Consider the following 24,251-nt stretch of genomic DNA (forward strand, 5'->3'; position numbering starts at 1 on the left):
CGTAGGCTCAGGGATGATCTGATGGCCACCTATAAGTTTATCAGGGGTGCTCACCAGGATCTGGGGGAACGTCTGTTCACCAGAGCTCCCCAAGGGATGACAAGGTCAAATGGTGACAAACTCCTCCATGACTGTTTCAGGCTGGACATAAGGAAGAACTTCTTTACTGTCCAAACCCCCAAGGTCTAGAATAGACTGCTGCTGGAGGTGGTTCAAGCACCTACTTTGAATGCCTTCAAGAGACATTTGGATGTTTATCTTGCTGGGATCCTATGACTCCTGCTAACTTATGGCCACAAGTTGACTGAGAGTAGGTTCAGGCTAGATATCAGGAAGCACTACTTCACAGTCAGGGCATCTAGGATCTGGAACCAACTTCCAAGGGAAGTGGTGCTCATTCTACCCTGGGGGTCTTCAAAAGGAGGCTAGATAATCACCTTGCCAGGGTCATTTGACCCCAGCATTCTCTCCTGCCCATGGCAGGGGATCGGACTTGATGATCTGCCCTTCTGACCCTACCAACTATGACTTCCTGCCCGTGGGGCTGGACTCGCAGCTCTTCCAAGGTCCTTTCCAGCCCTAATGTTTATGAAGTCTATGAGTAACTATGCTCATCAGGCTGAGGGTCCAGGTTCGAAGCTATAGGGTGTTGATGCAATTTTCCTTTCTACTTTGTGAGTATGTCCCTAATATTGAAGAAATTCTTCTTATGTTACCTAACCTAAATATTGTGTTTTATAGGGTGTGAATTTTTCATAAATGCAGTGTGTCTCTGCTCTCTTCTTCAATCCCACAAGCCAGAAAAATACCTAATAATACTTCTGATTAACAAGGTGCTATTATACCTTCTCAAGTTTATGTAGACAAAGCCTAACCATTAATGGTGTTGCAGAAACAAACAAGCCAGTCACAATCACTAGCTATATCTGTTTTTACCCTGGGTAGTCTAGGTTTCAAAATAAACAAGGAGAATACAGATAAGACAGCATGTTCGAGAGGCAGCCAACTATGAGAACAGTTTTAGGATTTCTAGGGAGCCATTGTGCTCTTAAAGAAATGTGAGATTTTGCTCTTGCATTTATAATGTGTAGACAGTGAGCTGGCCATTCCAGTCATCAAAGGAGTGTTTTGTTTTCCAAAGGCTTGAAAAACGTAAGTGAGAATCTGTTACACCCAAATGCTTAGAATTAAGTATTTTATTCCCAAGGGTACTCTGACACTAATGAGATGAGTGACAAAAGAAACACTACTAATGAGCGCATCCATATTCATGTGGGTTTGAATTACATACAGCACTTTGTAACTTAAAGTGCAATACATTCATAAAATACCTAAACCTAAAAGATGTAAGAGGAGGCTCACGTGGCTAAACGTGACTTTTCAGAAATGCCCCCTCCCCCAGGTAATTTGTAGAGAAGTCCATCACACACTGAAGACACCAAACCTTAAAGATTCTCCAGAACTAAATTTCTGAAAAATCAGGAAAAAGCAACTGTAAACAGTGTCAGGGACCGGGGTGTGTGTGTGTGTGTGTGTGCATTAAGTAACTGTTTGGACACAAATAATAAAAGCTATCAAGGATTTAAGAGACCAAATGTAGAGTAAGTTCCCTGGGTGAATTCAGGGTTTTGGAGGAGGGGTGCAGAAGCACTGCAGGGGTGGCTGCAGCCCACCTCCCAGCCTTCCCTCCCCTGCCAAAAACTGGGGTGGGCAGACCATGCCAAAGGAGCAGCATTGGGGGGACTGGTTTAAGTCCTTCAAGCTGATAAGAACCTTCCCTCCCTGCTCCCTGCTCCTCCATGCTCAGCCGCCTGTTGCCTCCTCTCCCATCTCCCGTCTGCTGACCACCACTGCTGCTGTTCTCAGTTGCGGGGCAGGGGGTGGGTGCTCTAGAGTGATTTCTGCCCTGTGACAGCCAGGCTGCACATGGAGTCAGTTTGTCTAGAGCAGGGGCAGGCAATTAAATCGGGCGGAGGGCCGCTTACTGAGTTTTGGCAAGCCATTGAGAGCTGCATGACAGGCAGCCAGGGGCAGATATATATTAATTTTCTACCTTTTTTAGGGGCTTTGCAGGCTGGATAGCATGGCCTAGTGGGCCGCATCTGGCCCACGGGCTGCATTTTGCCCACCCCTGGTCTAGAGACAGAAGCAGCAGTGACAGCAGTGGAATAGGTTCTCTTCCTCTGTGTCTGCTCACACACTGGCAGGGAACACCCAGGGGTGTATAGGAAGGTATATAGGAAGGAGGGACATGCCTGCTGCTGTTGCTGTCCGTGTCTGAGCTCAATTCTCGGCACAGCCCAGCTGGAACAGGTAGGAACCACTTTGGAGCTCCCCCCTGCTCTTGCCCTCGAGGCAGCTGGAGACAGCGACAGGAATGAGCTGGGGGGGAGGAAGGGGTTGGGAGAGGGGGTGCCGCTGAGCACAGAGAGAAAGGGCGGTGGGAATTCTTACTTGATCTGGGGCTTAAAAAACAGCCTCCGGCTGCTGCTCCTGCAGAATGGTCAACTGAATGGGGAGTGCATCCAAACCATTGCATCTCCCTGGATCCACCCCGGTTGGCTTTGCTAGAAACAGTTAACAATGAAAACCAGCCGGACAGGAAACATGAAGGATTCATTGGAAAGCAAAGAGAAAAGAATGACTGAAGAGGTTGGGAGTAGGGGCTGGAGTGTTAAACTAATGGTTTAAATGATCAATTTAAATGATCAGTTTGGGGGTAACATAAAAAATATTATGTATTTTTAAGATCTGCTTCTTTCTCTTGGGAATCAGCATTTCTCTTGGCCAGCGCTCTGAATAAAAGTAAAGAGGGGCAGAAATTTCAAAAGGCCTGTGTGTTTGTGTGTGTGTGGCCTTATTCCTTGGACTCCTGCTTCAGCCTGCCTTATTATGCTCCCCAAACCCTATTCTCTTCTTTATATCGATCATGAGATGCTAACATAATGGAACCATAACTGAAGAAGGCTATCAGCAGAAAAGACCCATTAGGTGATTCAGCCTTTCTCCCTGCCAGTGCTGAAATGTTCCCTTCAGTACATTTACCAGCTCGTCCTTCAATCTCCTAAATTTCCCAAGCAGTGTTAACTGATGGGTTACAACCTCAAAAGGGGTCACAAAAAGGAATGGGGGCAGGGGGTATCACAAGGCACTGAGAAGTTTATGACTATCTAAAGCAAATAACGTCCCTCTTCCAGGTTGTGTTCTCTGCCAAACTCTTGAAACACACAAATAAATTATAGATGCATGGTATGGACAATGCAGTTTTTTTTCTCTTACTTTTAATATAAACGGGGAAGGCACAGTATTGTTTTTACTTTAAATTGGTGGCTGCCAGCTTGAAAAAGTTGAGAAACACTTGCTTGACACATGACCTTTAGTGCCTCCCTTAGGGAGCTATTCCCTAACCCAACAGTCAGAAAGTTTTAATCAATGCTGCACCAAAATAGTTTCTTACTCATCATCCTACCTCCCTTGTTACCATAATTTATTCTCTTTAGTATCTATGCCTTTGGCTTGTTTGTGGACTCTTGCTAAGTGACTGCCCCACCCTCTTCTACTTGCTTCTTTATCTGCATTGTGGATATTTAGCTCCTTTTAGTTTTAGTTTGCAAATCAATCTGCCCTGCAGTCTCTCAGTCTCTTAATAGTACTGTAAAGCCCCCTCTTGACTGTTATACTGCAGATGTGATTGCATCAGATCTGGTTAGAGAAAATACTTCAATACCTCTGGGCTACCTAATACCTGTGAGTATGTAGTCTAAAATGGCCTTTTTAGTGGAGAGAGCACATTTCAAAGCATCTAATTTGTTATACATGATCCAGTAAATTCATGCTGGATTAAAACTCTTAATGAACCAATTGCATAGAAAAAGGTCTTTTGACCATTAATAATATTTTTTTCTTCTTATTAAGTACATGTGATTTTGATCCCAGATAAATCAGTTTTCATGTTTTCAGTACGAATGTTCATTTTGCCTTTTCTACCATGTTTCAAATCTCTTTTTCAAATAATGGGGTGTTGAATGGTACAGGAAAACAATGAATTGGTGTTGGATGCTTGCCTCTCTACATCATTCGCTTGTCCTTATCAGCACTCATTGCACTCCCCAATTCAGCATCATCATTATAATGTGGGCTATACTATATGTTGTGGAAGTGCCCAAAATGTGTTAGGAATTTTATAAGCACAAAGGAAAATGCAATTTGTGCCCCAGTGTGCATATAATTTTTTTTAAGTGTCATCAGGACATTATACTAACATGCAATATGCATCAATTTCAAGATATCTAATGAAAAAATAAGACCAGTCATAACCTGATTCCGTCGACATTAACATTCTCCACCCATCTATCTACTGCTTTGCATTGTATTCCTTTTATTTAGAGTCCTTCAGAGTTTTCAACCCAGATGATACTGTTCCTGCTAGGATTTGAAATACAAAATATTCTGTTCTTCACAGAGCATGGAAAATATGTGGTATTTGCTTAGCTGACTTTTTGTGAAGACAATTATCTCATTGCCCAAGAGATGGAGAAACGTGAGTAGGAAACAATACCATCCCCCACCTCTTGAGTGGAGTGTAAGAGAGCGGAGAGATTGGGTTAAGGGGGTATAATGATGGATAAATGTATTAATTTTTTTTCTGGTGCCTTTGTGTGAAATACAGTGGCTTGAAGATATAATATTAACCTGAATTAAAACGGCACCGTACATGTCCATAAGTATATAGATGTTCATGTCCATATATTAAATGATAAACAGGTTCAGTTTTCCAACATCAGGCACTGCTTCAGCATGTTTTTTAATGTTCTGTATTTGTTCAATTCATGCCACACACAAGATCATCCTTGCTTGTTTGACTTCTGTCTCTACTTGTGTTACAGTCAGTAAATTGCTTATTTGTTCAATGGGATTTCATTCTGGACATAGAGGGAGCTACTTCCTCCTAATTAGTTCCCTAGACTCCTCTTATTTAAAAAAAAATCCAAGGCCTTTACAGTCAAGAAGGCTGGTTTTGGGTCATTATCTCCTTGATAAATGAACTCACAACCATCCTGGTATTTCCCAGAAGGGGCCCTGCAGTGTAGAAGTTACAGCCCCTGTTCCTTTCAGTTGCTTTCAATTGCTCGTTTTACTTGACATTTCATTTGATAGGTTGTTGGTTGTATCTGGTCTATGTTGGTATTGACCTGAAGCCATTACTGTCTTCTAGCTTTGTTCAGACGGTATCATTCTTACAAAGCTAAAGGTTGCTTACCTCCAAAATTTGCCATTGTCATTTTACTGCTCCATCCTAGGATGTGATTTCTGTATGTTAAAGGCCGATCTTGGGAAAGCCTTTGGCAGCGCGGCGGATGGTATCAGTGGCAGAGCAAAGTTTCCCTCTACTTCATCTTTATTGTAAAGCTTATAAATTATGTCCCATCTGCAGGGATTGTTCATCTGCATGATTCAGGAATAGAAAAGAAGGACCTGCAGTTTTGTTAACTGCACGAGCGTGCCAGATTCACAGTACTTGTTACCACAGACATAAGCATATTCATTCCCCTATTAACCTTATGTTGTGGCATTACTCCAGTGACAGGTTGCCAAGAGATATAGCGTTCCTGTGATTCTCACATCTGCAAAATCTGTTGCAGGTTCCTGCAACCCAGTGGATTTTCACACGTGCAGCTGGGCTGTGGGGAGGAAGCAAGTATTTCCTTGTAAAGACTCCTCCATTTCAGTAACAGTCACTGTGGCACCAGCTCTGCAAGCACCCAGGCAGCTTCTCTCTTTTGCTCTTGCTGCTCATCGTCCCAGCAGACAACTACCATGGGGCATCAGCTGGAGACAAGGAGCCTGTAATAAGACAAAACTGAAGGAGGAATACCTCCGGCACCAGCACCACAGAACAGCCCTCCAGGTGCCCAGTGTTACGAGTTTTTGCAGTTTCTTTGCAAGTGTCACATCACCGGCATTTTCCTGACAGCTCCCAGTGGGATTGGGAATGGGTGAAAACCTGAACTTTACTTTCTTTACAAAAGGAAGTTTCTAACTATAAATGGTTGAAAACCAGGTAACATAAAGAGACTTCCACATTTACCAGAGTTTTCAATCCAACCTCCTGATGTCTAGACCCGACAAGACCAGGTGCCTGGTTCTCCCTCAGCATTTCCCTACTTGGGCCCAGCCTGACTAGCTGCTCATTGGCTGTCCCAGGTAACCCCAACTTTAAATCACTTGCCCCAGGATCCCAGGGAGGAGTGATATAGAAGTAGCTGCAGCAGTTTCATACTGCTCAAGGATCCCTGTAACTCAGATAGAGGACATCTTAAAGTGGTAGGTAAGCTGGTTTAGGACATCTTTGTGTTACTGGAGCTAGAGATGACTGTAGTGGGGTGCGGGGCCCGGGGCAAATCAGCCTGTGCGAGGCCCCTTTAACACTGCGAGAGGCGGGCTGTGGCCGCTCTGCCTGGCTTCTGCTTGGCTCCACGGGACCCCCCCAAAGCGTGGGGCCCAGGGCGGTCTCCCCGATTCCCACCCCACCCTCCCCAAAGGACAGCCCTGACTGGAGCAATACAAAGCTGCCCCTGCAAAATAAATGATCAGGTCCTGGAAGTGCCAAAACCCATCAAGCTACATACACAACGTCCAGCACATGTAGGGGATTAGCATTTCCAGACCCAGGTTATTAAGAGAATAGTCTCTTGCTAAACTCTTCTAATTGTTGGCAGTTATGCCCAGAGCTTAGCAGTTACCTTGGTAACTGCTGGCAAATGTTCATTATCCTCTGTACATGACCATGTACTTGGATGATGCTTTATAAGCAATTAATAATGATAAAGTATAAGGACATAGCATTTGCAGTGGATCTTATCCCTTGATGGAAGACAGTACAGTACAGTAATATCAAATGCTGTATGCCAGGCAGAACTGCACAATCTCTCTGCAACTTTAGTTCCTGCACAAAAGATTGAAATCCTGTTACTAGGGTTTTTAGCAGTTTCCATTTTTTTTTTCTGACTTCTCCCCCTCTACTAGCCGCGTGCTTCTTGTCCCAGTTTTTCATCAATGAGTCACTTTCTTTGTTAGGATAAAAAGTGGCTGATTAATTATCTTAAATAGTAATTTATGACTAACAGGCACATTCACTATTCTTCCACCTCTCGTAAATTAAACAAAACTCGCATCAGGATATAATGATTTGCCTATTCTATGTTAATGAGGTTTTCTTGGACTTGGTACAGTTTTGCTGCAATACATTTTGTAAAACCATTTCCAGGCATTTAATGCTTAAACCTCTTATTTTTTAACCTAGTGTTGCTCATCAGGCCAGTTCAATAGGCTCTGGATTGTTGTGGGGTGGGCCGGTGGATGTGGGAGGTGGGGGTTCACCTATCACTAGTGTTATCCATAAAAGATGTGAAGCAATTGCAAAGGTTTATTATTATAATAATTTCTGTACTAAAAAGTAAAAGGTACAAGAAATATTTTAAGTATTTAAAATATTGCTCTGTCCTTAAGAGTAATAAGTTTTAAATGCCAGGTATTAAAACTTCATCCAGATTGATTTGAATACAGAAAAAATCATGCCTGGTATGTCCTGGCTTGTGATTGCACCTTTTTAGCTCAGTCTCCCTTTGCTGCGGTTGGAGGAGGCAGAAGACCTGAAGTATCAACAAAGGGCCAGAAATGTAGGTATTTAAAGCCATGATCCAGATTTAGAGTCACATTGTAACTGTCTTCCACAGGGATGGGCAAAAGCTGGAGACACTCTTCTACTTCATATTTCTTGTCCATGCCTGGACCTGTTTGCAATGGCCACGCTGCCCTTTCCTAATGCTGCTATGTGCACAACCTTCCTGAAAAGCATTATCCCAATTAACCACAGCCAGTTCACCCAAGAAGGGAGCGTACTGTATCCCCATGGGGAGCGATGGCTGGGACGTATTGCCCTGTGATGCGCTCCTGGAAGTTTTGGTATTTCAGGGAGATGCATTTGAACTTTCTCTGGTTTGCTCTATCATAGCAATTTGTACTTCGTGCCTGCTAAGCTCCCCTTGGTATAAATGTCACTGTTTGTCAGCTCGGCAAGCTGACATTCCAAAATCTTCATAGGCTTACATTTTTTTCCTTTTTCCTTTAATGGGAGTTTGAATACTGACTGATTAAAGATCTCAAGATTCGATCCAACTGAAATAAACTGTTTCCTTGCTAGGCAGATGCAGCTTTTTATCCTTGTTAATGTTTATGAAAATATCTCTGTACGGTTGCTCAGATTTGCAAACGCATGGCATTGCTTTTATTGGAGTACTCAGCTTTGCAGGCATTCCTCTTTCATGTTAGCGGAAGTGAACCTGTAGTGAAAGCCTTGCACCACTATCAAATATAAGAATGCTTGAGAAACAAAAAACCCCCCAAGAACAGAGCAGAGCGGAGCAGAGCAGACAGTTTGTATCCTGCCTTCACTACTAAACTGAAAACGCAATGCGTACTTTAGATGCCTCATTTACATCCCCAGACCTGGCAAAACAAGTAAAGAAACAGCAGTGCCCAGCACTACCATATAGGAGATCTAGGACCACTCTGTGCCCTCTACTGGCCACCTTAGATTTTGCCTTGAATGCCGTATTTTCCTTCTGGCCAAATGAGAGATCCTGTATTAATACCAGCTGCCTGCAGGAAGAAAAAAAAAAAGGAAAAGGAATGGAAAGGATGTGACAGCAAGATAAATGGAAGTAAGAGTAACCCTGACTAGCAAAGTGATGAACTCTCTAATCCTTCCAGAGAAATTGTGAGTTACCTAAAAACAACCTACAACTGGCTCCGTTTCTGCAGTGAGGGAATTCCAAAACCCTGTCACTCAAAAAGTAATTACAGCTGCACCAGGGTTTTTTTTGTGAATGCCAGGAATTTTGTTTGTTCGGTTCTGTGAGTGCCAAATGTAGAAGGAGCAGAGAAGTGTTCTTAAGGAAAAAAGTAGTATTTTACAGCCAAGACGTGCTAAAAAGTCAATGTATTTGTCATGCCCCGCTGGAAGTAGGACTCAGTTTAATTATAGATATGTATTACCAAGTATTTGTGCAGCTTTCACTTTAAGGCTTTTAGCAGCACATGCCTGTAAGAACAACTTCAGATGTTAAAGTCTGTGTAAGATAACATGACCGTATTATGCCCATAGGTATTATGACATCTGGGGAATTATAGCCTTCTGAATTCTTTAATACTATGTGGGGGAGGTTCCCTCCTTTTGAATGAAAGCAATGTTCCTCATATTGTTCAGTTATTAGCAACCCTGGAAGCTAAAATCTTCTCGTTGTAGAAAAGAGAACGCCAGGTTCAGGGCCTTATACCATGCCTCAAATATACCTCACTTCTGACCTGGCCAGGCAGGCCGTTGCTAGAAATAATAATATGACCCTTCAATTCTTTGGGCTTGCCAGCAAGGGTGCCAATGCAAACTATGGTTATATCTTGTGTTTTATTAGCAAGTATCAACTGAACGGGTGCCTGAGACCTCAAAATTGATTTCACGTTGTCTAGCAAAATCCAGCCAACTGCAGGTGGTGTCATGAGTGAGCTGGTGGATGCAGGTCTCTTGGAGCTAGTACTGTCCTAATGCTCTGGGACAGTAATAGGAAGCCACTGTATTGTTGGCAGTTTTGCTTTTCAGATGAAACAAAAAGACATCTCAACTATTTGTGGTCATATACATTTCGTGACATGTGAGTTTCATAAAAGCACACGTTTTCAGCCCAGTGTCCCGGTCAGATTCCAAAGTAGGGACTTACATTCCAGCCATCTCATTAACGACATAGGTTTGAAAGGCAGGGGGAGTGTTCTTTACTTTCTGTCTTAAAGCATGTGGATTATTCTTAAAACATTTAGACTATAATAGTAATATACTATATACCACATCAGCACACTGTAGATGGGATTTGTAGAAGTGGCTAGTTATACGAGCTGTTTTAATTTTGTGGTTACTAACGAAAAATTCATTAAAAGGGACATATTGTTGACAGAGTCTTAAGCACACACTTACTTGCTGACTTTTTCTCAACTTTGGATGGAAAATCTGCAGTCACGTTTGTCAGTTTTAGTTAATGTGTGTCTGTTTTTTTCTCCCCTCTGCTTTTTCTTTTCCGCTGCTCTCTATGAAACAAAATGCTGGATCTGCTCAGGCTAGTGTCACCCCTGGATGCAGGTTTCAGAAAATTTAAGAGCTAGTAGGGAAGAACAAGACATAGAATCCAGGTCCCCTGCCTGCCAATCTAATGTCTTATCCACAAGACACCGTGGCCTCATTCAAAACCTGAATTACAAGCAAGCATAAGTGCAGATGACATAAACAAATGCAAAGCAATTCACTACCTTTACACATTTTTTAGGAGGTCATTAAATTCTTCATAGGTTTTTTTCTCCAGTTGTTACGAGTACACTTGGATTAATGGGATCGCATTAGTTGCTACATTGGGGAAGAAATTCTAAATTCTCTTTGTTATGTTTGGCTTTTTTGGGCAGCAGCCATAATGACAGCCAGGCTAATTACATTGATCATTGAGTTATCAGTGTAATCATAACTACAAGCCAACAGACTTCAATCAGGACAAGAATATTTGGAAGTAAAACTATGAAATATTTGCCAATCATATTATTACTGACTGATTTAAATGAGGATCTGAGATATTTCTTTGGTGATAAGAGAGACTCAAGATTTCAATAGGTCTTAATTGACACAATATGAAGCCTTCCTGGCTTATGGAATATGGGAAGAATAGCAGGAAAAAACATCTACTAGGGATGCATGCAGGAAGACACTGTATTCTTTAACTCACAAGTGCTGATTTCTCAATCCAGCCTCCATTTTAATTTTTCTGCCAAAGCCATTTCTGATGCAAACATGAGAAAACAATGAAACATCTCCCGAGATACTATTGACTTCCATAGAATTATACCCAGGTTAAGTTGGTCCATGCTACAAAGTTATTATTAAGTGATTAGAATGAAAAGAATACAGGCTAACTTTAATAATAACTCAGTGAATGTACCAGAGCATTTCACAATTCAAATACAGTTAAAAGCACTGCTTAGCATGTAGCTTTTCATCTATAACTTTTAAATCAATTTTGAATTAAAGACTAGAAATGCTTAGCCTTTCATAGTGTAAATATAAAGCTGATTTTATAACTGCAGGGAATAATAAAAAGTGAAGGTTATGGTCCCAAACGTTTCAACATAATAATTAGTGCAAACCAATAAATTACCTGACTCAGATTTTGAAGAACAAGTGGAACTCTGAAAAGGAATATGAAAAGAAAGCATGTCATAAAACTTTTCTAGACTACGCGGGGCTTTAAACAAACACTCAGATATTAAAATTCATGTAAAATTTCACTGGCAAACAGCATAAATACTTGCAGGACTTGTGACCTACAAATCAACATACAGTAGGAACTTTTGCAGTGGCTTTACTCTATCAATTTTAGTCTCTTAAAAGTACCCAGGAGAGGGTAAAAGGAATAAGTTACACCAAATGAATCGCAGGAATGACTAAAGTAAAAGCTAACATTTTCAAGTTTTTCTTGTTAAGCTGAGGTCCGAGTCAAAATAGTGAAACAATTCAGAAGGGGATGTGGAGATGGAAATTGCAATCCTGTTGTTTTAAACATAATCACTAAAGAAGCCAGGCCCAGTGTGCATCTAAAATGATTCAATAGAACAGGGGTTTTCAACCTTTTTAAAGGAGTGTACCCCTTCTAGAGGTGGCGGCCGGGGGTGGGGGGCGGTGGTGGCGGCAGCTGGCTGCAGAGCACAGCGCAAGGTGGTGGATGTGAGCTCCCACCTGCCGTATCCGGCCAGCGGGGCAGTGCCTGCATGGCCTGAAGAAGGGAGCCTCTGCCCTCAGCCCCCTGGTCCCGCTCCTGGGAAGCGGCAGGGCGGGATGGTGGATGGCAGCGGTCCATCCCAGCCTGCATGTACCCCCTAGCACCTTTCCAAGTACCCCCGGGGGGACACGTGCCCCCAGTTGACAACCCCTGCAATAGAACTTCAGTTTTGACTGGATTCAGCTGCTTTGGGATTTGAGCAAACCATTGGTTGCGACTGTTAGCTAAACGGAGATGCTGAAGAAATCTACCTTTGAACAGTATTTAGATCATACAAGCAACTAGTATACCCCAACAGCAAGACGTTACTGAAAAAATCCAGTGTCCCAGAAGGGCATTTTTTATGATGTCAGAGAATAAATCCAGTCAGATGATGGCAAGTATAAATCCCAACCAGTAGCTGTCCTTGGGGTATGCAAAATCCAAACTGTGTCAAATGAGAGAATGTAATGACTATAACTAGCGTGTGCCCAGATTTCTTAAAAGCTATAGGCGACATGCCTTGGAGATTGCTCCATACACTTATTATTAGGGTTTGGTTTAGCTCCCTACGTTAAAAATGTGGGGAGGATTAGACAAGTGACCTATATCTAAAAAAAACATCTTCATCCAAAAGAATGAATGATTTTTTAAACTTTTTTAAGAATGAAAGAGGTCCATCATTTGTAGGAGAATAAGTCTAAAAGCAGACAGGCATTCATTTCATCATTTAACATTAGGTCAGTAGAAGATGGAATTGATCTAAGTACAAGGTGGTAGCTCAGTAATATCTGAGAAGGATTACAGAAGAGAACACAGAGAGGTAGTTAGCCATGTTAGTCTGAAGTTAGACAGAAGGCAGGGCAGAGTGGCACCTTAAAGACTAATTCAGAGAGGCACCAGCTTCTGCAAGCAACAGCTTGCTTTGTCAGATGCTATGAATGGACCTGCCGGGAGCAGGGGTTCTAAATAGAAGAGAATACCTTATAACATCTGCACATTATTTCATTGCAGGCAGCCTACTGGTTGCAACTGGAGCTCAGAAAACTCAAGCTTATAGTTACCTCTTAACGCTGTAACCTTTAATCAAAGATACTTTAAAAACCATTAAACACAGTTAGTAATGGCATGAAAATGATCTTAATAGCGTCGCGGATGTTCCTTCAAGTTGCCTGTTGTGCTGCTATCACTATTGTCAGTTAGGAGCAGTGAAATATTAGGATACATTTAGGAAGTTTGATAGAACAGCATGGGCCTTTTCCCTCGCAGTCAGTACAAGGCAAGTAGTTTGTTCTCCCCGCCAGCCAGTACAAGTGAAATGCTTAAGGAGAAAGGTTGTTTCAAGTTGTTGAGTATGAAATCATAATTATTTCCCAAATTACTAACAATGTAATGAGATGAGAATTGGTTGGCCAGATCTTTGCAACCGTCTCCCAAGGCCAGTTCAGAAAAGCGACTCCTGCTGGCAGTGCTTTGCCATCTCTGAGTGCAGGGGTGGGCAAAATGTGGCCCGTGGACCAGTTGCGGCCCACCAGGCCATTCTATCCAGCCTGTGGGGCCCCTAAAAAATTTAGAAAATTAATATTTATCTGCCCCTAGCTGCCTGTCATGTGGCCCTCGATGGCTTGACAAAACTCAGTAAGCGGCCCTCTGCCCGAAATAATTGCCCGCCCGTCTTAGTGACACCACAGCAAAATATTCACAATCATTAAATATGATTGTTCTATTATTAAAGAAAGGGGAAAATCAGCAAAACAAAATGCAAGTAATCACTGATGATTATTTCACGTAACGTCACTTCAAGATCTCTCTTTCTGTGTATGGTTTTTAACAGTTGCTTACACATTACAGAGTGGGTCTTTTCTTCTGATAACTTAAAACCAAAGAATATTGACCATCAAATTGATTACTGAACCTATTTCATAACTAAGTCAATAGATGGACAAAAAATCTTCATTTAAGGTTTTGGTACATCATGAATAACTTAAAAGAGTTTGTAAATGTGCAAAGGTGAGGAATCTTAACTAGGTGTTATAAAGCCAAAGAAAATATTTAAATTAGGTAGTTAGAAGAAACCATTTAATGACCTGCCTTGAGCTAGGCAATTAATGAACACCACCACATTACTCAAATATAAGACAAGATGTTTTCCTCCAATCAGCACGGGGGAAAAAAGCCTCTCATCGTATTTGCATATGAAGCAGAGGGGGCAGCAGGCAGCTGCTGTGGCCATGAGACTGGTCCTGAGTCTGGGTCAGAGCCAGAATCAGACCCACAGCAGCCTCCTGTCCTCTCTCCACTTCCCCTATGCAGTATTTTCCCCCACTTCCTTGCTCACCCGATTCTTTCCCCCTTACTGTCAGGCACAGGTTGGCTCTGGAGGCTGGGGTCTCTCCTAGGCAGGGATCGCATGGAAAGTCCTGCTCCTGCCTGGCCAGGATGGAGCAGCCTGACAGTGTATGGCAGTAAAGGGTGGGGAAGGCGGTGTGGGGGGAAGAGGCAGAGACTGGGGGCGTGGGGCTAAGGCAGGTGGCAAGAGGGTCAGGAAGACTGCAGAGGAAAGGAATCGGTGGGGCAAAAGGCAGGGGGGTCACCTAACCCCCCCGGCCCCCAGTCACAGTTGTCTCTGCTGTAGCAGCGGGGTGTCAGAAATTCAAGACAACCCACCAATACTTAGATTCAATAGCTGGAAGATGAGAACAAATTAATACATTTTTCTTACATAAAATCTGATTATTGGGAGGGGTCATTTTATGTTCATGGTCATCTTATATGCAAGTAAATATGATAGTAAGGATTGCATAAATCCCTCAATAATCCTACCATTTATATTTGCATATTAAAGTTAGCTTATGCCTCCTTTCTGGGAACACAGGACGCTTGCACACGTGATGCCGTTAACATGTACATGCAATGAAAATGTCACTTTGTGTGACTTACTAGCATCACACATTCAAGAGTTTTAGGGGTTTTAAGTGACTGTGCGTCGTTGTACGCTAAACTACATCCGGATGTTCGCACTGATGCAGCTGTCAGCTCACCCCCCCAGCTGTGGAAGAAGTGGGCAGGCTCTGCAAAACAAAAGGGTCAGGTCCCTCATTGCCTCTGCCTTCAGCAGGCACCCACTGAAGGCAGAAGCGGCGAGGGGCTTAATGCTTTATTTTTCCAGCGGAGACTGCCCACCTCTCCCACAGCTGGCGGGTGAGCTGCTAGTGGGCCGAACACCCCCTGAGCTGTGGGGGCCCCTAGTCCTTCCCCTTGGGGCATTGGTACCCCCTGGGGCCATTGGGCAGGCTGCTAGCAGGCTGGGTACTGCACCAGCTTGCAGGCAGTACCTAGCCCGATCCGGCTCTTCACCGCCCCCGAGCTGGCTGGGGCAGCACCTGGCTCAGTGGCAGCCCGCCTGGGTGGCTCCGGGGTTGCTGCCACCACGGAGGAAAGAACTGGGGCCTCCCGCAGCTCAAGGGCCATTCAGCCCATTGGCAGCTGACCCCCTGGCTCCGACAAAGAAAAAAAAGGCTCGGCCCCCTTGCCGTAACGTGGTGAAAATTGAAACGGTGGGTTTCAGTTAAAAACCCACCGTTTCAATATATTCCAGTTTCTCTTCAAACCGTATAAATCATTCACCTTTTTACTAAAGATTTCCATGGAGAGGAACAGTTATGAGTCTTCACACAATTTTTCGTGGCCCTGTTCAGGTGGGGCCAAAAAAAAAAAAAAAAAATTAGGGGGCATAGAATGCAACTTTGGGGATTAAACCCTTGCTAAAGCTAAAATCTAAAGCTTTACAAGAAAAGTTGTCTATATCTTAAATTATCTTAAGCATGCCACAAAAGTGATTTCAGGAAACATTTAAATCTAATTCCTGGGCAATGCTTTGGCAAACTTCATCTCACCCGTTAGGCTGTAGAAGGATTTATATTTTCTTCTCATCTGTCTGTTGCAGATTTTGCTTTTTATAGAGGTCAGGTAGACACCTCAGTCTGGATGACTGTGTGGGGTGTGCACTCCTCTTGAGGCTGAGAAATGGGAGCAGAGTGTGCTGCTGGTTTACCTTCTCAGATCAGAAAGATTTACCCCGCTCTCTTTCCCTAATTTTGCCTGAAGGAGTAAAATACAACTATTTCAGGGCTCAGCTGGATCCAAAAATTATTTTCTTTCATCCTTTCATTTTGCTCAGCACCTTGTAGGTTGGTCTGAGTAACATCTTCAGCTCACAAACAGGCTATCTATTAATACCTTTGCAAACAGGCTATCTATTAATACCTTTGGGTTCAAATTTTCTTTTTCTTTTTTTTTTGTGGCGTGTAATTCTCGGAACATCTTTAAAATTAGATGTCCCTTTATTTCTACCAAGGTTGAAATTCTATTTCAAATGAGTCCATATACCCTTATTATATATACAGATAGATAGGCCTGTTTCAAATGAGATAGACAGGCATGTTTCAAATGAGTCCAAATACCTTTCTTGTATATCTAGCTAGACAGGCTGAGGTCTTTGAAACAAGAGACGTGTTGATGTAGACAGTGACAGGCAGGTAGAAGAGGAATTTGAAAAGAGCCTTGATTGGTTAAAACAACAAACTTGAAGATTTTTCCCACGTGAGATTTGTAGAGACTGTGTTAGATTATGAAAGGGTAAAGCGCCAGCTGACTAGTCCTGGGATGAGCATGCTGTAGATGAGATGGGGAAATAAATGCAAGTCCAGCAGGAGGTTTGGCAGAGAGGAGAAAATGGTCAGTCCTTTCCTGATGTCTGGTTGTTCCTTCAGAAGCCTCTTGGTAGGAAGAGACGCTACATACGTTCTTTGAAGAGCTGAAAAAGGAAGGTTTCTGCATTTAATCAGCAGTTGTGACCGGCCCGTGCAAAAGAGACAAGAATTCGTTTATCTCATTTTAACATTATTTCCCCATATTTCTGAACAGGGCAGTACCCCAGCCAAAAAACCCCTCCTGGATGGCAGCCACCAAGTTCAGTGACAGAGTACTTCTTTTTTGTGTGCTTTCTCTAATAACGGCACTGACCGTTGTTTGGTGGATGGTTCAGTCTAACTGGTGGCATGTGATTGATTGATAGCCATAAGTGGATTTCTTCAACAGAAAGCCTTTTCTCCTGTTTAAGGGAGAAGGATATGATCATACAAATCTGATTTCATAGCCTGGACAATGCGTAGTGGACTTGCCTGCCTTGTTTCTACCACGGCACCCGTTTTCAAAGTGGCAAATAAGACAGTAGTGGGGTGCTGTGAAGGCCAGGGGACTTTGAAGACAAACCCTACAAACAAAATGCCAGGATGGTTCAGGTTTTGCAGAAATACTACAGAATTCATTGCTACCTTAGGTGGGCTCTCGTCCTCATCAGGGACACTCAAGTCCCGATCCTCAGAGCTATTTGGGCACCTGAATAGCTTTGAGGATCTGGGCTTTAGCTTGAACTGCCATTGAATTCCAGGAGGGCCTGTGGTTGGGTAAGGATCATAAAAACTTATCAAATTTATGGGACTTTTAGACCTTGCCTGAGGCAATAGGCACAGTGGAGTCATGAACAAGTGTGCTGTGCTTGATTAATACCAGTATTTTAAAATGCGATTTGTTAAAAGTCTGTATTTTGGAGTGTTTTAAGGAGCATTTCCTGCAGAATATTAGATGTTAATGGCTTAGTCTGGGCCGGAGGTAAGCTTTGGAGAAGGGTTGGTTTTGAAATGTGCTGTCATTTCTCAGTGTGGGGACTTACTCACCCCAGATCTATCAGGAATTGTTACCTGTCATTCACAGAAGTTCAGGGCTGGAAGGGACCTTGTGAGACTGCGGGCGCCAGTTCAGTTGTGGAGGAGAATCTTTCCAAATTAAAAATCAACTTCACAGACTAATAGAAAGTTTAAAAAAAAAGAAAGAAAAAGCTGCTGAAATAACAGGCAAGAAACGGGCGTAAAGAATATGACGTCCAGATGAGGGACTTTTTGGACTGACCTAAGTAAGAGCAGCTGTTCTTTCAGATCAGTACCCCTTAGCCTGAGATATCTTCCCGACAGATAAACAAGACCTACAACCCACGCGCGATCCAGTCGTGATATCCGCCTCATTTTATGGCAGGTATGTCTGTGTGATTGCATCCACACCCACGAAAGGGAAATCCGCCCGTCTGGATGAGAGAACATTTGCATTCCCCGGACCAAGAGCTTTTTCCCCCTGGTAGAAAGCCGGCCAGCCGCTAGCCACCGGCGGAAAGGAAAGCTCCGTGCCGGGATGCTGGGGCCACGGGGCAGCCAGGAGGCTTCAAGCGGCATCGCGCCTGCCGTTCAGGGCTGAGCCACTAGAGGTATCTTTGTCCCATTTTTCACCCAGCAGCAATTTGGAGTTGAAGCCTTAGAAGAGGGGAGAACCAAGGGTCTCGGCGTTATTATTATTCCTATTATTATTTTAGCTGAGCAGCGCGTCCAGCAACCGGGAGAAGAGCGCCGAGGCTGAAAACCGCCCCCCGCCGCCCCGCGATCCCGCGTGCGGACGCCCGGCGAGCGGGGCTCGCCCCCGCGCAGGCTGCGATGGCGAGACACCCGCGGGCGGAGCAGGATGCGCCGGCGGCGGCCGGAGCGGAGTAGCGGGGCAGCGCCGCCGGGGACGTGGCCGGCTGCGGCGGAGCCGGGAGGCCGCCTTGGTGCCGGATCGCGTCGGATCGGGGCCGGGAAGCGGCGAGCGCCCCGCGCGGAGCCGCGTTTCTCCGGGAAGGGGGCGGACGCCCGCGCCGGGAGGCGACAGGAGGAGCCGCTTTGCGGGGATTGCCCAATACATTTAAAAAAAAAAAAAAAAAAAAAAAAAAAAGCCGCTGGGAACCGGTAAATACTTCCGTGCCGGGGGGGGGGGGGCGGGAGCGGGGCAGTTTCTGGTGCCGGCGGGCCCGCCCGTCCCGTCCCTCCCGCAACTTCGCGCGGGCCCCGCTCCCGCCGCGGCTCCCGGGGCCACCTTGCTCTGCGCCTCCTTCCCTGCCCCGGCGGGCGCGGGGAGCTGCCAGGGCACCGGGCCCGCCCCTTCTCCCAGCGAAATACTCCTGCTTGCACTTGGGTGCAGCGGCGCCGTCTCCGGGCGGCGGGGACAGGATCCCCCGCCCCCGCCCGCCTCTGTCCCGGGGGGCGGCCTCCCCCGCCCGGGGGGCTGGGCTGTGCTCTGGTTTTCAGAGCCGTGTCCCGGTGCTCCGAGCACGGCTGCGCCTTTCTGCGGCCCGGTCCTCGGCCTGTGCCGGCCGCTGGTGTTAGCTGGGCTAGCGAACCGCTGACCCAAGAGAAATCCGGACCTTTTTCTTGCTACGACCCCAGCTGACTTCCCGGGCATCCATCCATCCATCATCCTCCAGCCTTAACGTCCATGAAGTCTACGAAAGGGTTTTGAGCCACTGACATCTGCATTCATGCAGATGCTTCCCAGGGTGGGGGGCAGCCAGACCTGGGAAGTTTGGGCAGGTAATTCACATTTCTTGGGGACCACCCTGGAGATAACTTTTGAGGGCCCTCTGAAGGCCTGATTGCTTCTTCCTCACAGACGCAGCATGGCCGTGGAGCTGGTGGTTACTAGGGGTTATAGGTGGAGATATTCAGACTCCCTGCATGCTTGCCCTTGCTGTCCAGTGCAAATCTGGGAGCTTCTGAGAGTGCACGGGCTTTACCAATGGCCCAAGGGAGCTTTCTGGTTCCTCCGCAGGCCTGGGGTAAACTTAACAGCAGGCTGTGAGTGTAACTGTGAGCTGTAGTTTTAACAGCTGCAATATTAAAAAGACATCAGGAGCTAAGCTTTGGGCTCTGAAGTTCCTATTTCAGGTGTCCTCTTTAGCAAAGATGCTGAGCTCCCACTGACTTGCGGTGAGATGCGTGTCTTAGTCCCTGGGCCAATCAGCCCATTTTTATATGTAAATTTAAGGGCCAAGAGCTAGGCAGCCAAGCTGGAAAATGTTGGCCTTGTCACTTCCCTGGGAGTACGGCCCAGGTAAAAAGGTTACTTGCTTCTCAGTTGCTTTTGATGGATGACACCGGTTTTCTCAGAGGGGAGCAACAGACTGCAGTAATAGTCTAATGGCTCTTTTGCAGTAAAGGAGGAGGGCAGCGTAGATATATATATATAAGGGAAAAGACATTCCCTTTCTTCTGTGTCATGTGAATCGCATGCAGAATGTGACTGGGAGAGAGGGTGAGCTTGGGGATAGTCATGCTAAGCTTGTGTTTGCTTGAGTACCTCTGGTTTACCTGAAGCAGCAAAAGGAGTGGAGACTGCTGAACACAAGCTGTTGTGTGGAAACCAGCACGAAGGCTGGACTGAGACTGGCTTGGAGCTTTCCAGCCCACCTTAGAAAAACATAATATCCCTCCCAGGTCTTAAATACTTAGCAGCCTTAGCAAAGTGAGCATGTTTTGGCTGGCGATGGAGAGGGTGATTTCGAGATCAGGATCAAGCAGGAGGCAGATAAATTAATTTTCAAGCGGATGGAGGATTTAAAATGTAGTAATGGTGCTAATTTTATTTTTTATCAATTAGCATATTTAATAACCTCTGACTCATACACAAGCATACCCTACAGGATTGTTAGACTGGAGTAGGGGGAAGAGAGGAGGAAGCAGCTGAGTTTGTAATGGATTGGCATGCCTTTAGTAAAAGGAAATGTACATTCTTCACTAATAGAGATATAGATCAGTATTACAGATATCTGGCTGGCTTTGAACCATTTGTTTGGTGCCATATTTATTATGTTTTTTTAATCACCCAAAAAAGAAACTATTTAAAAAATAAATCCTGGAAGAGGAGGGCAAGCATTATACAGTCAGTCTCTGAACGTGGATAACGAAAAAGCAACACTTTGCCAGAGAGCCATTAGAAATCTTTGCAGTAGATTTCTTTTAATACTGAATGGGCAGCAATTCAATGTGTTCTGGTAAACAGTGTGCTATCCACTTAGTTACCAGTACATTAAAATGCTTGTTTTGGCAATTGTAGTGGCTTATAAAAACACAGCAGCTATGCAAAGATGAAATGTATTTCTTAGCCTGCTAGATTCCTATTCCAATATTACTGTTTCAGGGAAGTGCATGCGTTATACTTGATGCATCGGTATTGCAGAAGGGCTTGTGTATAAGGGAGGAAGTTAGTGGATAGAGGAAAAAAGACGGTGGGGAAACTTCAGCAAGCATCGCAAATTGAAAGCACATCCTGTAATTTTAGTGACAAATGATGACATTAAATTCCCCAGAAAGACTATCAAATTATCACTCTTACAAGAGGGAATCGTGTTGACTTCTGAGTGACTCAGCTCCACATTTACACCTGCCTCTGAAGGCTCGCATGTTTTCCAACAGACTTTGCTTTTCATAATTACCGATTCATTAGCTAATGCTATGCTGCGTGCCATTCAGCGATAGAAAAGGTGTATTTGCCTAGGTAAACCCATATTTGCATTTTTCTGTGCACCCACCATCCCGGATGAATTTTTCATGGCAGACTGTTAAAGGAACAGTGTCCATATAAAAACCACAGGGCGAATTCTCAGCTGGTACAAATGGAAGTCGTGCCAATTAAGGGACTGGATTCCAGATACTGGACTTCAGATGTTTTACCTACTTTGTCTCCCAAGTTAAAGTGCGGTGACTATAAAAGATGGGAGAGAATTCCTCTTCCCCTATCTTTTTCTTTAATTAGTCCATACAACAGCATCTTCCATATAGACCATTTCATGTTTCTTCTGAATAGTCTGTTTCCTCTGTTTCCTTGGGTCTTTCACACAATTATAGAGGAGAGAGAAATATTTTTGAAATGGGAAAGTGGTGGTAAAACCACAGAAATGTGAAGGAGGCCCTTTTTTTGAAAAACGACTCTATTTCAAGTTAAGCATGTCCTTTTAATGGAGCAGTGATTGTAAAGGGAAGATTTTTTTTTTCCAGTTTTGCCTTAAGCTAACCCCACATGACATGCCTAAGATATCATTAGCATATTACTCGACCTGGGAGTTAATGAGGAAGACAGGTTGGTGGTATGCTGAGCACTTTAACATGCCATTTAATTTGAATTTCAAAAGCTTGCTATAGGACTGTCATGTTACCCAGAAAACTGAAGGAATTAAAGTCCAAACTTTCTTTGAAGATTATTTCTTTAAAAACAGTTACGTTTTTTAAACTTTTTAAAACTTGGTAATACTGAAAAAATATTGGGTAGTTATACAATAGTGAAAAACTATTAGATAATTACGTGATATTACTAGCATAAATTAATTGTGTAGGATTTATCATGGGGTTCTGGGATCGTGTACAGATTAATCATGTAGGAAAATAACAATTCATTTAAAGGGAACATTGCTATATAAATGTAATATTTTTTTTGTTTTAGTTCTTGAAATGTCAAAAAAACGTGATTGAGAGATCAATTTCCTACTGACTCATACTACAGTTACATGGATTGTAACTTTGTTCACTTGTGTGGAGTTCCTCCTTGATTAAACCCTGGCCGGAAAGGAGAATTAGGTTGTAAAATTGTTCTATTAAGAGAACTGACATGTCCTGGTTTCAACAAAGTGTTTTTTTATTGCAGAAATCATGGCCAATATGACTAAAACCTGCTCATAAAGAGACTTGAGACCATGTTGAAGTAACTCAGATGGGTATCTTTCTTCAGACCGGTTATAGGGAAAAGGGAAAACTGGATATCCAGTTGAATAATGGGATACCCAACATGAAGTCAGATGGAAAGAATAAATCTGAAATTAGAAATTTAACAGTATTGTACACTAAGCTTTGGGGAAATTTTATTTGAAGTTTTTTACAACAGTAAATGCAGTCTCTGCTACACCTATTTCTATTTCAAGTGAGAGAAAAATTCCCAGTCTATGCCACAACACTTTACTGCTACCATTACTGCAGACTTTATAGATCAGAGATGTGTCAGCATGTTAGCTTTAGCTGTAATGCTTTTTTTGTGTGAAGCCTTATGGGCCTTGCAGCTACTTTCTCATACTGACACTCATAAAACGTTCAAGTTCTCATATTTATTATTTAATTTTCTTCCTATATAAAGCAACAGAGCACTTCAGAATATGAATATGAAGACAAAAATGACAGGCGAGCGTGAATGGGACTAATGAGTTTTAATAATACACATATTAGAGATTGCTAAAGGAAGTTTAATTAAGAAAAACAAGTTAAGCATGAAATTCATTTTGGAACAAATATAAGTTAAGTCCCAGCTACAGATGTGGATTCAAAAACCAGTATGATACATCACAGGAAATGGGACCTTGAGACAAAAGTTTGATCCACTGAATACCAATATTGGGTTTTATGAGGAATGTATACCCTCTAGACTTAGCCCTGAGGGAACTTCACACACAGAACACTTCCTCTGGATCTTGAGCAGTAGTTAAAGCAGTTACATTTATGATTAGCAAAGTTATATTCTGTATTCCTTGTTACAGAAACCATAATCAGCTAGACTTTGATATCCATTGCATCGATGGAACTGAGATCAGAATCTGGGCTAACATTTTCCTTTCTTTGTGTAGCAGGGAAATATATATATAAAAAAAAAATATATATATATATATATATATAATTTATTTATGAATTGAACTGAAGAAGCTATTGATCTAACTCTACAACTCTAGGCCTTGCATGCTCTGGAAATGATACTGCCTGGTGCTCTGATAGAATAATAGCCCACAGCCAGAGTTTCAACCTATACCCAACCATTTTATCTAAGTGGTCGCCTTCAAGCTACAGGACTTGGCAGATAATTGTGCTTTGTCCTTTGTGCATCTCAAATGCTTAATGTTCAAAAATAGGAGCTAGACAGAGATTGGCAAATGTCCTATGTATTTGATATGAAAGCCCAATTAGTAGACAAATAGCAAGTAAAGAGTAGTGATCAAGAGCCAAATCCTGCTCACCTTTTTCACACAATTAGTCCCACTGAATCAAGATTTGGTCACCAACCTGTACCATACATGTAACCTCCAGGCTGATTTTAGTGTTTCATCTTTAACCCATTAAAGTTAACGACAACAGACCCAGTGACTTACATGGGCACGGGGCGGGGGCTCTATCTAAGTTCTAATATGGAAAGTAATACTGATAAGATGTCAAGCATGTGAATGTTTCATGAACTGTTAGTCAACAGAGATTTAAAGTCATGCAGATGTTTAAGAGGCAGGAAAATTTTTTAGGACTGAGGATCTCAGCTGAGAAGTGTCTGGGTTATTACCCCCCCCCCCCAAATGACGTAAACATGTAAAACAGGATCATCTCAGTTACTAGACCCACTTAAAAATCTTCATGGCCAGAAGCACAGTATTGTCCTGAACACAGTAACCCTCTGTATATTTAGCAGCATAGTTACAAAATGGAAAACTGAATATAATACTTGGTCCATTTAAGAGTT

The 24,251-nt window shown here is 43.4% G+C and overlaps 1 protein-coding gene, 1 long non-coding RNA gene and 1 other non-coding gene across 11 annotated transcripts in view; 2 read left to right on the forward strand and 1 right to left on the reverse strand.

Annotated features, from left to right (window-relative positions):
• Window positions 1-24,251, forward strand: part of NLGN1 (neuroligin 1) — a 623,398-nt gene that overhangs the window by 102,260 nt on the left and 496,887 nt on the right. Inside the window, exon 1 of one of the 8 annotated variants that reach the window (XM_090056035.1) lies at window positions 17,697-18,682. The exons of the other annotated variants lie outside the window; for them this stretch is intronic. The gene's annotated coding sequence lies outside the window, so the exon portion shown is untranslated. Of the gene's footprint in view, window positions 1-17,696; window positions 18,683-24,251 lie in introns of those variants that run through there. 8 annotated transcript variants of the gene reach the window in all.
• On the reverse strand, window positions 4,318-19,318 carry LOC149863115 (uncharacterized). 2 transcript variants are annotated; one of them, XR_016443351.1, is made up of 6 exons: window positions 18,810-19,318; window positions 17,612-17,715; window positions 16,313-16,665; window positions 11,250-11,280; window positions 10,028-10,137; window positions 4,318-8,661 (listed from the first exon to the last, which is right to left on the reverse strand). It is a non-coding gene; the product is annotated as an uncharacterized LOC149863115 (long non-coding RNA). The 2 variants fall into 2 exon arrangements; XR_016443350.1 differs by having other exon boundaries at window positions 15,746-16,665.
• On the forward strand, window positions 15,439-15,556 carry LOC149863116 (U5 spliceosomal RNA). The gene has a single exon (XR_016443406.1). It is a non-coding gene; the product is annotated as a U5 spliceosomal RNA (small nuclear RNA).

Source organism: Crocodylus siamensis, chromosome 6 (assembly GCF_052110815.1).
Source record: "Crocodylus siamensis isolate JL-2025a chromosome 6, ASM5211081v1, whole genome shotgun sequence".
NCBI lineage: Eukaryota > Metazoa > Chordata > Crocodylia > Crocodylidae > Crocodylus > Crocodylus siamensis.